The sequence below is a fragment of the Lissotriton vulgaris genome, chromosome 1_1, assembly GCF_964263255.1.
Source record: "Lissotriton vulgaris chromosome 1_1, aLisVul1.2, whole genome shotgun sequence".
In the NCBI taxonomy this organism is placed as follows: Eukaryota; Metazoa; Chordata; class Amphibia; order Caudata; family Salamandridae; genus Lissotriton; species Lissotriton vulgaris.
Genome location: NC_141685.1, coordinates 580787375 through 580801918, shown reverse-complemented (window position 1 = coordinate 580801918; position 14544 = coordinate 580787375).

Below are 14544 nucleotides of genomic sequence, written 5' to 3'. Positions count from 1 at the left end.
ACAAACTGAATAATTTAATAATTCATGCACAATCATCATCAAAACTAGTTCAGTCGGTTTGCTGCTGCTCTCCAATTATTGATTCACTCTCTTCACTACCAGCTGTTCTCTCCACTGTTAAAGCAGCTGAAAGAAGGCGGCCGGCAAAAAAACCCATACAAGAAATCGCAATCCACCTCAAACCCGTGTTCAGAAGCTGACAACATCCAGTTACCCTTGGAACCTGCTGCCCAGTTAAGTGGGGATCAAGACCCCCAAATAGGCGATAGCAATAACCAAACAAAACCACCTTCACACCGAATGCCCTTAAGGACACAAGCACCGGTCCCAAATGGGCTAGTAAACGACACCAGCCCTAACAGGTGAGAGCAGCAAGGTAGCCTGGTGACCTCTGAATCCCCCAACTCAGAAATGCAGTCCGCCCCTATGCCTCTCCTCTCCAAGAGAGAGCGCAAACGCCAACGCAAACATAGAAATAAAGTTAAAGTCAAAGAAACATCTGCCCCCCAGAAATTATTTCCCGTCTTCACAACGACATCAAAGAAGGCAGGTGTAAGCATTTCATCACCACCTTCAACCCTTAAAAATGCAGCGCTCAATGACTTAAAAGGGGGCGTATTTTTAAGTCCCAGTCAAAATCCCTCCTCTTGCGGTCGGGCCCCAAGTATCCCATCTGGTCCTACAGGGGCTTCTACACAAACAGTGGGACCAGATCCGCAGCTAGACACAGAAACACTAAGGGCCCAACTCAATGATCCCCCCACCTTGAGGCACATAGGCACTGATTTACATCCTCAATTAGCCCCTCAATCCCCTCTGGTTGAGCAGGTAAAACTTAATACCGATATTGTTCCCTTAAAAACAATCTTCATTCACAAATTAACAAATCTGCAAACCGGGCAGGTAACGCTGCTAGGACCTCAACATCAGTCTCTTGTCCATCAAAGAGTAGACCTAGGGGTCCCTACCGAAAAAGCCCCCGATGCAACCCAAACCCATGGCCCCACAGGGATCAAAAGTGACTTAAAACATTCTTCGATCCTATTAGTCCCCGAATATAAATCAAGGGGGAGGTACAACACCCTTAACAGGTCAAACATATTAAAACTAGTAAAGGACATCCCGGGGTTTGAAGCACTAATATCGGACGACGTAGACTCGATTGAATTACTTTCCCCAAGGGGCTCACAACACTCGGAGGCAACCGTGGTGTCATTCAGATCACCCTCCTGGGTAGGAGTGTTCATGGATCACAAAGCCACCTTCCGGGACTGGGGCATCAGAATTCACCCCTACTCCACCCCGGGCTATCCCTCAGCGTTATTAAATCGGCCAGGCGCAGGAACAAAAGCTGAAAGTCTCCCAGCTGGCAACAAAACAAAGCCCTACTCAATTCTACACAACGCCCTGGGGATCACAGAAATACAGACTTCCCTCACTACTGGAGAACATGGCCCGACAACATCCAAGGATGGGGATGGCTCCCGGCCGTCCTGTCATGCGGGACAACAGTCTGACCCCAGGATGTGCCTTCGGTGGATCAAAACCACACAGCATCGGCAAATCTTCACCATCAAAAATCTGAGACTAAGACAAAGACAGACTCCATTTTCACAGTGTGTTCATGGAACATCAGTGGTCTCCAGCACAAAATAAACAATCTAGAGACACACGTTTTCATATATGGGCATGCACTAATTGCCCTGCAAGAAACATGGGCCATCCAAAGTTCACCAGTCTCAGGGTTTATTGAATTATGGAAGCCAGGAATCAGAGTCTGCCGCTACGGCCACCCAAAAGGGGGTCTGTCAATCTATGTTTCAAATACTCTAAAAGGCCCGATTGTTCCGCTAAACTTTGAGGAAGACTGGCTACTTGGGGTCAAAACCAAATCATGGTCCAAGCAACGCTCACTTCTTCTCCTCAATGTGTATATCAACCCAAGCACGCGGACAAAAAAGGGTCATCTGGCACGCTTATCCACAATCATGAGCGACTTGGCCGAGGACCACCCCGATTCGGACTGCATAGTGACGGGGGATTTCAACACTAATCTCTTCCAGGGCAAATCTACAGACCGCGACAGACTTTCTCCATTCATTGTATCAGAGGTACCAGACCAATCTAAGCCTCCAAATCAAGCCCATTGTGCCCTGGGTGAGCTCCTCGTTTTACAATCCTGCAGCGCTGGATACCTGGTAATGAACAGAAGGACACCCGATGACACCCCCCCAAATTGGACCTGGACAAACGGGCACAAGAAAACTTTTCTGGACTTCTCCATTTGCAATTCAGACCTGTTCCATCACCTGGCCAGCTTCAGCATCTAACCACGACGGGAAAGTGATCACCGTCCACAGGTCATCACCCTTAACGTAAAGCCAGAGTATCACACGCCTGCATTAGCCACCTGTACTGGGATCTACGCCGAGAACCTGAGGCGCCTAAAATGAAGCGACGATATAAGTCCCATCATCATGAATACATGTTTGGCTCTTATCAATGGGGACATAAATCAAACGGCCTCCCCGACTGTCGTATGGACGACCCTCTGCTTACAACTGGTCACGCTTTTTCCTGTTAAACAGCACCAACACAATGCTATCTCTTTCCGCCAGTTCTCACTCTCAATCCAGTCGAGGGTGCTGAAGAAAGCCAGAAACAATGCCCTGCGGGCACTTAGAAAGTCCCCAAGAAATAATGATCTCAGGGGGAACATCACTTACAACGCATTTTTTACAACGCACTACCATTACATCGCAACCATTACAACTCATACCATTACAACGCATTACGCTGGGGGGCGCTCTAGGATAGGGAATATATTTAATTTACTATCCAACACCTTCCCTGCTATCCACGGGGACTGGAGTTGGAATAGTAAATTAAATAATTCACTATCCAGCGCCTAAAAGCATTATGCGTTGTAATGGACTGTGTGGTAAAAACCGCGTTGTAAAGGCATGCGATGTAAAAGCATGCGTTGTAGTGACACCAATCCGATCTCAGTCATGTGTACAAATTAGCACAAAAAACATTCAGGACGGCCTCACAAAAAGACAAAAGACTATATCAAAACCAACTATGGGCCAAGCTCCTTTGGGAAAGCAAAAACCGAAATGCGAGAACATTTTGGGCCTTGATCAACCGCTCCAACTCTGGGCCATCAAAAGTTGGGTCGGCAAATATACACGAAGCAGACTGGGCCGCCTTCCTGACCGACCACTTTAGGTCCCCGGAAAGCACAGCGACAACAGGAAGCAGCTCCCCCAAAGTGGTAGAAGCATCCCAAAGCATCTGCAGGCGCAAGGACTTTAACTGCGTAGGTCATTGTACGGACGACATCAAGATCAATGAAGAAATGATCGCCAATGCCGTGTCAAAAGCAAGGCCGGACGGGGCCCCAGGCCCAAACGGCTTGCCTCAGAGACTGTTTAAATCCAACATAGCTCTTTGGTCGGGGCACTTAACCACCCTGTTTAACTTTGTGCTTAGGTCTTCAACTGTTCCGGATTCCTGGCGTGGGGCAATAATCCACCCAATCCATAAATCAGGTTCCCGTGCCACCCCAAGCAACTACAGACGAATTGCCCTCCTTGACATCGAGGCAAAGCACTACGCAGGCATTCTTCTGAAGGAGCTGAAGGCATGGGTGGAACGGCGTGATCTGCTACCAATGAACCAAACAGGCTTAACTGCCAATTCAGGGACCCAGACTAACTTGCTTACATTGTCTATAATCATCGACAAAACGCTTTTATCATCAAGATCTGTGCACTGTTGTTTTGTTGATTTCAAAGCAGCGTTTGATCGGGTCCCAAGGGCAGCTCTATGGGGTAAACTAAAAAACTGGGGGATTCCTGAAAAACTATTGGACGCGATAATCCAACTTCACTCACACACCTGGGTCCAGGTGAAGCTGGGGTCTGGCATGCACCTCTCACTGAAAATCATGACAACCAGAGGAGTCAAACAGGGGTGTGTGCTGGCCCCCCTCCTTTTTAACCTGTTCATAGCAGATTTGCCGGTCACACTCGATGAAATAAACAGTCACCCCCCTAAGGTAGTAGGCGTAGCAATAAGTAATCTTCTTTACGCCGACAATCTGGTTCTTTTCAGCCTTACTCGGGTCAGGCTTCAAAGGCTCTTGGACAGGCTACACAGTTACACAATTAAGAATCAACTTGAGGTTAACTTAAAGAAAACCCAAGTTGTGTCCTTTGTGTGGTAATATAACAATAATAATCTAACAACGGGACGCTCATACAAATACTTAGGGGTCCACGTTGATTGAAGGGGTAACTTCTCCAAACAGCAAGACGAAATTGTAGCAAAAGCCACGATCCTTCAGGTTACTTTATCCAAGTTTGCTAAAGAGCTGTCTGGTCCAACCCTTTCATTCCTACTGGAAATTCTGAGAGCAAAAATCGGACCCACCCTGACGTATGGCATCAAAATATTTAAGGGTAAGCTAAATACAACTCTGAACCAACTTGTGACCAAGATTTACAAAAAAGTTCTACATCTGCCCAAATCTGCCTCTGCTGCGCAGATCAGGCTAGAACTGGGCTTATTAAATCATGAGGCTTCTAACACCGGCACATATCTAAATTTTCGTCACAAACTTAGAAAAGCAGTGATAGGTCCTTTAGAGTCTCTAGTTTGGTTGGAGATCAGTCAGAAGAACCCTAGGGGTTCGTACGGCTGCCTTTTTACAGACTCCATCCATGAAATAGCTGCTGGCGACCTATGGGCCCTCAACCCCAGTACGACAGCATTTAAAACATGTATTAAAAAAAAGCATCAGGATGTGCTCACTCCTTATGGATAAAGCGCATCTCTGCAGACGCAGCCATGCAAGGTCAGTCAAGAACTCTTACGGGCGCATATCTCCGGGTACTTATCTCTTCTATACTTATTCATTGCACTTAAAGCGGAGTTTTCTGGCCAACAGTTTTAGCTGTCGAATGTCAGTACATCAAATTCTTCTGCTCTTTTACTAAGTGTTATCGCTGTCTATCACACAATTGTTTTAATTTTCAAGGTGCTATTCGAGTAACAGGTGTTGATCATTTTTTTCTGTTCAATTGTGGTGAAATACGTTTTGAAATATTTTAATTACAATGTACCGATTTGTGAATTAAATTTGGGATGCTTTTAAGGATATTTTCTTTTATCCAAATAAAGATTTTTTACACATTACAGGCTCACTTTATGGCGTGTGGAAAGGGTTGTCAAACACCAGTTATTAGGTTGGGAAAAAGGATGGTGGTTGAGTTTTCAGTTTTGCATTCACTGAGGGTTTTTATGCACTAATCGGAAGGGGCTTTCATATTAGCTCGGCACAATTGTTGTATCACGTTTTGGTTCTTTGAGGACTCATTTCAGGTTGAGCTTTTTTTGTAGTAGGCAAGGGGGATTATTAATATGTTTACACAAGTATGTTTTTTACAAAAGATGCAGGGTGGGTTTGATTAAGGGTTAACAGGGGGGAATAGTATGAGTATGCAAATGTTAAAGACTGATTGTATTGAACAGATTGTTTAGATGTCAGATAGATATTCTTTATTGTTTGATTACTTGAAATCTTACAATGAGACATTATACATATAATATATAATACAATATAAAAATGTTAAAACAACAATAAAAGTGTGATATATAATTTGTTTTAAGCCAGTTGCATTTGATAAAATCTATTTCAAAGTATATTTTTTAAATATTCATTTCATAGTATATTTTTAAAAAATATTTCATGCAGTGCTAATAGATTTTTGATTATGTTCTTCTAATTTAGCTCCTACTCTTAATAAAAACTTTACAAAAGCAGAATTCATAATTATATCATCAGATTGCAGACACATTATCAAAGTTTGCCTACATGTCCTTACTCCTCGAGCATTAAGACGAGTCTTGAGTATGGTTTTTCTTTCAGTTTTCAGTTCAGAGCAGAGACATAGCAGGTGAATAATGTTCTCCTCTCCCGTTTTACATAATTTACATAATGTGTCCTCTTCTGACTTTATCCATGGTGGGAGATGGCATAGTCCAGGTAATACACCAAATCTTGCTTTTGTAAAGATGTGTGTATTTTTCAATGTCCATGGTGTTTCTAAATATGCTTGAATCTTCTTTTTTGAAAACCCTCTCATTATTGGCCATGTTTATTTTCTTTTTGCTAATATATCTTTATCTCTTACAATAGATAGATGATTAATTTTATTATTGATTGCTTTTTTAAATGATTCCCGGGTTATTGTAGTTCTTGATTGGCATCACATCAAATTCTTCTAACATTGTATTTTAATATTTCCAGACCTCTAATTTTCTGTTTTCATTTATTTCCTGACATAATAGCTGAGACATTTGATTTTCATGATAATTTTTTATTCTCTTCCATATTTTAATAAATTGGCCTTTTCTTGAGTACAGCTGGTTATTTAGACCAAACTCCAGCCTTATTTGTGCTGGTGATGTGTTATTAGGTAAGTGAAAAAGAGATTTAAAAGTTTTTGATATTGCCTTATTTATAATCACAGCATCTTTCCTACTTAGAGTCTCACTACCGTATGTTATGGTAGGCAGGAGTTTTACTGATATAACCGTTAAGAAGGGGCGATAAGTAAGATTACCTAATGATTTCTGCAGGCTCCTAAATGCTGCTGTCAAGGCATTTGCTTTTCTTTGAATGTCTAATTTTTGTAGGCGAAAGTTTCCATTTTCATTGAATAGTACTCCCAAGAATCTGTATGATTCTACTTGTTCTAATTGGACTTTCCCCAGAAACCATTTGGCTTTATGTTTAAATCTTGAATTTTTAGTAATCACCAGAACTTTAGTCTCCGTTTTGTTTCTCATCATCCTGTTTTCTTTTGAATACTAGGATATTCGATCTATTAGGCTTTGCAATCCCACTTTTGTTTGGCTTAGGAGGATGACATCAACTGCGTGTAGCAGATTAGATATTTGTTTGCCAGCTAATTTAGGTGGATGTGCATTTGTTTCATTTAGAACATCCATGAAATCCGATAAAAACAGATTAAAAAGTAAAGGGGCCAATACGCACCCCTGCTTCAGACCTGCTGTCATTCGTATTTCCTTTGTTAATGTCTGGCCATCCCCCATCCACACTCTAACCCAGGTGTCAGTATACAAAAGTTGAATTAGTTTTAACAGTTACACTGGAATATCTTTCTCCTGCATTTTTCTCCACAGACGATGTTTGTACACGCAATCGAAAGCCGATCTAAAATCAACAAAGCACAAATACTAGGGTTATTTTGGTAAAATAGTTTTGTCCTTTAATACCGATAAGGTTAATATATTTCTTGTAGTTGCAAGTCCTTTAGTAGATCCTGTTGCCCATTGTGCAAGATTTGAAAGTACAATCCCTGCAAACAACTTGGCATCTGTACATTGAAGAGTTATTATACTGTAATTTTCAGGATGGGCCTAACTTCCTTTTTATGAATAGGGCATATTAACGACCCTCTCCGGGATTCGGGTTTTTCCCCATCCGTACTACTTCTTTGAAAACCTCAGTGAGATGTTCTGACCATAGATCCGTTTTTTACTTATAAAGGGCATACGGAATACCTTTGAGTCCTGGTGCCCCATCTTTTTACGTACTTATTAGTTTAGAGTCTCCAGATTGTGTTATATCAATTTCACTGCCAATATAATAAATTAAGGTATCCAGGAATGTATCTATCCTGCTCTGATTATCTTCCTGATTCATTATTTCCTGATCGGAGTTTAAATATGATTGGTAATTCCTCCTTATATGGAAAATTGGTAATCTGTCTCCTTAGATTGTTACGAGTTCTTCTCAGTTTCCTTATTGTATAAGATAAATTGATATCAGTTTTCCTTTTCTCTCCTTGTATCACTTGTTTTTTCATAACTTTAGGTGCAGAGTCATATAGTTTGACTAGTTTACGAGTAAAGTTTACCCATTGTTCAATTGGGGACTTCACAGTTTTATCTTCAAAACAATCTTTAGCCAGTTTTTGCGCTAGTTTATTGGTGTCATCGTTGTTATATGGCGTCCAGATAAGTCTTCAATAGTTGATAGTTCCCGTCTGGTCTTGCGTGGTCAGGTACGATTGATGTTTTTTACTAGACAAATTGTGGTGATTATTTGCTGACTATGATCACTGTCAGGGACCTTCCTCAAATTGTACGAAATAATATTGTTAAAGATATTAAGTGATAGAATCATATAGTCAATGCGTGAATTAGAATTGTGTCCGTAAAAAGTCCATATTCGTAAACCCATTGCTTCTATGACCTTCAAAAAATGTGTCCATACTTTGCTTTGTATGGACTTTATTTCTGTTTCTGATCTTGTGACTGTGTAATATCATCTCTGATAAAAGGTACTAAAAGATTTAAATTAAACTCCCCTGTGAGTATAAAATCTGCAAATGGGTCATCCATCGTTTGTACCAACAAAAAACTGCTAAGGATAGAACACATATTAGACCTTGAACTCTGTGTCAGATGTATATATACATTGATCAATATTACGGTTTTTAATTTAACTCGATTTCTTATTTTATATTGTAGCTTTACCGTTAGGATGTGAGAATTATTCCTATCCAGTTGCTCATGTTCTACTTTCAGGTCGATGTATATGAATGTTGCTAAACCCCCACTTGGCGACCATAGTTATGTTGCTTGTGTTCAGGCTCAAAATAACCTTTATATCTCCGTAGCATAGTCGTTTCAACATCTCGCTCTGATCTTCCAAGGGCATTTTTTAGTGTAGAGAAAACCAACTTGTTCTTTCCTTTTTTCTGTATCAAACTCTCTTAATGAATGAGAGGGGTAGGATATACTTTTGGAACTGGCTCGCTAATTATTATCGCCCGGATAGGAAAATGTATTTTTCGTTTATAATTTGTTCTGCTAAGGACACTGAACTTACAGTTATCAAAGTTAGTATCTGGCTGCCTTCAATATTTGGTAAGAATCCAATACATTCAATATCTTTACTTGTCACATTTGCTAGTGAAGGGATAGACTTGAAGAGGCGAATAACGTTTCCTCTATTCAGTGTGTCTTGATTACCTCTGGAGTCATATACCGGTTTAAATATTAATTGTATTCTCCCAATAATTGGTAAATCTTTTATTGTTTCCTCTTCTAAATATTGTGGGACTTTATATGTGACTTGTTGCCCATACCATGTCTTACGAGAACCAGATGATCCCAATTTGATAAGTACAGGGTAGCTTCAGATTGTTCTATCATATCACTTTCTTTCACAATTATATGTTTTGGTTTCTTTATCTGCTGGTCTGGATTTAGCAAATATTGGTGATTCTGTTTTTGAGTTATTCTCAAACTTAAACTTTAGACTATGTTATGATCCCAAACTTAAGGCCTCTGTACTACTGGACCAATATATATTTGTTTCTCCTCTTCTTCTTTTACCAGATCTTTAGTTTTTAGAGGAATTGATGTGCTCCTTGCTTGAACCTTCTCTTCAGGTGATATACTTTTTATATCCTCAGGTGTCTGCTCTATAATACACCCGTTTCCCTGTAGCCTACGTTTCTTTTCCTTTAGTCTTGTTCTTTCTGCCCCATCTCTGTTTCGTTCATGGTCTATACTCATTTTGTCTGATGTAATGGCTATATCTGTCTGAGTACATGTTTGGTTGATTGGTTATTTTCCTGCATTAGTGAATATAGCAAAATACTTATTATTCTTGTTCTTTATTATTGAAGACTGCTCTCCGCACAATACATTTTATTGTTTCCCTGTCATTTCCTTGCAAGGATCTTTTCCTTCACTGCCTATTTCTACTGTTACTTTCTCTTCGGGATGTGTTGCTATTATAATTTTATGCTTAGCTTTATTTCTTGCTTTGCATAGTTTTTTCCTATGTCTTTTTGTTATGCTAAACAATAGGAAAACTGGTCCTTTGACTTCCTGGTCATCAGTTGTCTTTTCTGTTTGAGGAACCAAAGGTTTTGTGCCCATTGACTTTTTACCATCCTGATGCGCCATCAGCGATTTATTTGGAGTTAATTGATCCAGGCCCTCTAGGTCTTTTATGGGACAAAGTTCTTCCGTATCTCTAACTTTCGTCATCTTAATATTGCTTTTTTATATTTTGCAACTATCCTCTTCACAGTTATATTTTTTGGGCTCTCTCTTTTTTATTATTATTTCAGTTACCCCTAATGAATGGCTAAAATAGCCTGAAATGCATTGGGTGGAACTTCATGAGGCTACTCAGCATGAATTGTTTACCCCTACATGTCATTGTTGAAGCCCAGATGGGCACACAGAAAGCATTTGAAAAATATCAAATAAATAAATACTGTGGAATCTCGCTGTCTGCGTTATGATTGTGATCTAATGGATTAACTTTTGAAAGAACTTTTGACAAAATATTGGTTTACAATTTGGATTTAACTTGGGGTACGACTTGCATATTTGTTTATTGTGAGGATTAATTCCTGCACACCAGTACATGTCCTACCGTTCACATATGCAGCACCCTGCCCATAGTGGTATCTTTGGCCTACCATAGGGGTGTCTTACATGTAAGAAAAGGGAAGGTTAGGGCCTGGCAAGTGGGTGCACTTCATCAATAGGGAGCTGTAGAGGGAACAAAATGAACAGGTTGCCCTCCTCTCACTTAATGTCAAACACACACAAGACCTGTGATATATGGCTCTTGAATTCATAAATGTGGACGTGGAAATTTTACAATTTTCTCCAATAATCACTCCTCACTTTTTTAGGAGGTAGTATCCTTCCACTTTGTTTGCCTTATTTTATAAAACAGTGTTTTTTTATCAATTAAATGACAGTCATATATCCCATCTAATATTAAATATTGGAAACAATGGTGTATTTAGCAACAAAACCACACCTGTAGATGTGTTAGAATTACAAAATTGTGAAAAAGAAAAATGGCACATGATGAGCGCACCCCCAGTCGAGCTTGCTGATTGGTACTCACTAGCTATACTCACTTTTATCATCGTCGGCGACCATTTTACTTAAAAATTATAGTGTCCCAAATAAAGTGCTCCAAAGAAAAAAAAAAATTAAAAAAACATATGTGCTTCGTGACGACCACACAAACAAGACCCAGTGCAAAATAAAACTGAAGTAAGACACACAAATTACCAATGTTATTCTTATCTTGGGTGCTTTTTCAGAAATGTAAAACCGGCTGCATTTATGCAGACCACATCCTTTCTCAGCTAACATGTTTCATTGCCTATCAATCTTTCAGGCAATTTCGTCAGGGCAGGGTCATTTGTTGCTGGTATTAGACACTGGTGCAAGTTCTAAAAAATGACTGTCAAATTACAAAAAAACACACAATGGCGAGGTTACTTATAACACATCTTTTCTCTCCACTTAAAAACATACATACATCACTATAGGGCATTTCATTATTCATCTTTACCATATGGGAGCCAAGTCAGTCGTACCAGCTCCCCACTTTTTGTCAGAGAAGGACTCCAGCTGTAAGTTCCTCTTCTCATGGATGTATCCTAAAATAGGTATCTGGATACAAAATAAAATGGATGAAAACACTCTTTTTTACATCATTCCTTCCCTCTTTCTATCCCTCTAGGAAGCATTCTTGGGTTTCTACACCACCTTCGTGTATGTTTATGCTTATTCACAGTCTGTCTTCCTCTTTCTATCCCCATAGGAGATTCTGTCGGCTTGTCACTTTTTTATCTCTTTCTATCCGAATACCTTGTATCCTTGATACGTGCCACAGGTGTATTTTACCTCTATGTACAAGGAACATTGCAATTTTCTCACATTCTACTTCTAAAACACTGTTTTATAAAACAAGGCAAATAAAGTAGAAGGACACTACCTCCTAAGAAAGTGAGGAGTGATTATTGAAGAAAATTTGTAAAATTCCTATGTCCACATTACGAATTCAAGAGCCAGATTTGACAGGTCTTAAGTGGGTGCACTTGCCAGGTCGACATGGCAGTTTTCAAACTGTGCACAGACAATGCAGTGGCAGGTCTGAGATACCTTTTCAGGGCTACTCATGTGGGTGTTGCAGACCCACTAGCAGCAATTGAATTACAGGCCCTGGCACACTCAGTGCACTTTACTAGGGTCTTACCAGTAAATCAAATATGCCAATCAGGGAGAACCAATTATAATCACAATTTACACAGGGAGCACTTGCACTTTGGAACTGATCAACAGTGGCAAAGTGCCCAAAGCATCTAAGCCAGCGAAAATTGAAATCCAGCACAGCATCAAAAATACAGGGGGTAGAGGCAAAAAGTCAGGGGAATCCGCGCCAAAGTTACCAAGTCTAACACGTGTCTCTTGGTTACTGTCTCTGATTGTGATAAAAAATAAATTTCTCCCAACTTGTATGAACGTTACCTAAAATTAGACTTTGTTAACTCTTTTGATATCGTGAACATGAGTGAGGTTTTTCCAAAGTGCATAGCGTGAAAAGTTAAACCAGCATTTGCAGTGCAATCAGTCTCGCATTCGAGTTTGAGCTATTGTCATTGTACATGACAATGCCTTATATTTATATTTTGGGTTTTAAAACATTAATAGAAGGCATTGTCATTTACAATAGTAATTGCTTAAACTCTCGCAAATGTGAGACCTATTGTAGTGCAATAAAGGACCTTCTCAACTGCTTGTTAGATTGTAAATATCAGAGGAAGAGACCAGCCTGCGACTACTTCAAAGTAGTGCTAAATAGTGCAGTGAAGAAGATGTGTAAGTGTTGTAAATTACACAGACACAAAGTGTGAAGTGAGAGTTGCATATGATCAGAGCTATAAACTCTAACCAAGATCTCCAACACCTTTCACTCTGTCATTACACTGTCGCGGCTCAATAGGAAGAGCGAGAAGGGGGGCTATTTCCTGAACTCTACATGATTTGAGTGTGCAGTGTGGCATTGCGTAATTTCAGTGCTATCTTTGGTCTAATGAAAAACACTCCAGCTGTAGTAGGGCCCTGGCTTCACCTCCTGGTGCAGGGCGGGCTGCGCTTTATGGCAGGCATGGAGGGAGGGAGAGATGGGCTCAGCTGCAGCTCCGGCCTCGTACATTGCCCCTGCTATTACTAGTGAGAGAGAGGCACTGAGTTGGTGGAGTTGGTATTGGTGGTGGTGGTATTGGTGGTGGTGGTATTGGTATTGGTGGTGGTGGTATTGGTGGTAGTGCTGCTATTGGTGGCATTGTTGGTGGTGGTATTGGTGGTGGTGGGATTGGCGGTGGTGGGATTGGTGGGGGTATTGGTGGTGGTGGTATAGGTGGTGGTGGTATTGGTGGTAGTACTGCTATTGGTGGTGGTGGTGGTATTGGTGGTGGTATAGTTGGTGGTATTGGTATTGGTGATGGTGGTATTGTTTTTGGTGGAGGTGATATTGATGGTGGTATTGGTGGTGGTATTGATGGTGGTGGCAATGGTATTGGTGGTGGTGGTTCTGGTATTGGTGGTGGTGGTATTGGTGGTGGTATTGGTTATGGTATCGGTATTGGTGGTGGTGATATTGGTGGTGGTGGTATTAGGGGTGGAATTGGTGGTGGGATTGGTGATGGTGGGATTGTTGGTGGGATTGGTGGTGGTGGCATTAGTATTGGTGGTGGTGGTACTGGTATTGGTGGAATTCGTGGTGGTGGTATTGGTCATGCTGGTGGTGGTGGTATTGGTAGTGGTGGTGGTATTGGTGGTGATATTGGTGGTGATATTGGTGGTGGTATTGGTGGTCGTGGTATTGGTGGTTGTTGTATTGGTGGTGGTACTGGTGGCATTGGTGGTGGTATTGGTGATGGTGGTAATGGTGGTGGTGGTATTGGTAGTGGTATTGGTGGTCATGTTGGTGATGGTATTGATGGAAGTGGTTTTGGTGGTGGCATTGGTGGTGGTTATATTGGTGGTGGTATTGTTGGTGGAGGTGGTATTGATGGTGGTATTGGTAAAGGTATTGGTATTGGTGGTGGTATTGGTGATGGCTGTGGTATTGGGGGTGGTCTTGGTGATGGTATTGGTGGCAGTGGCATTGATGGTGGTGGTGGTATTGGTGGTAGTGGTATTGGTGGTGGTTGTGGTATTGGTGGTGGTGGTGTTGGTGGTGATATAGGTGGTTTTATTGGTGGTGGTGGTATTGGTGGTAGTGGTGGTGGGATTGGTGATGGTGGGATTTGTGGTAGTACTGGTGGTATTGGTGGTGGCGGCGTTGGTATTGGTAGTGGTGGTAATGGTATTGGTGGTGGTGTTATTGGTGCTAGTATTGGTGGAATTGGTGGTGGTGGTATTGGCGGTGGTATTGCTGGTCATGTTGGTGATGGTATTGGTGGAAGTGGTTTTGGTGGTGGTATTGGTGGTGGTTATATTGGTGGTGGTATTGTTGGTGGAGGTGGTATTGATGGTGGTATTGGTAAAGGTATTGGTATTGGTGGTGGTATTGGTGATGGTTGTGGTATTGGTGGTGGTCTTGGTGATGATATTGGTGGTATTGGTGGCAGTGGCATTGATGGTACTGGTGGTATTGGTGGTGGGGGTATA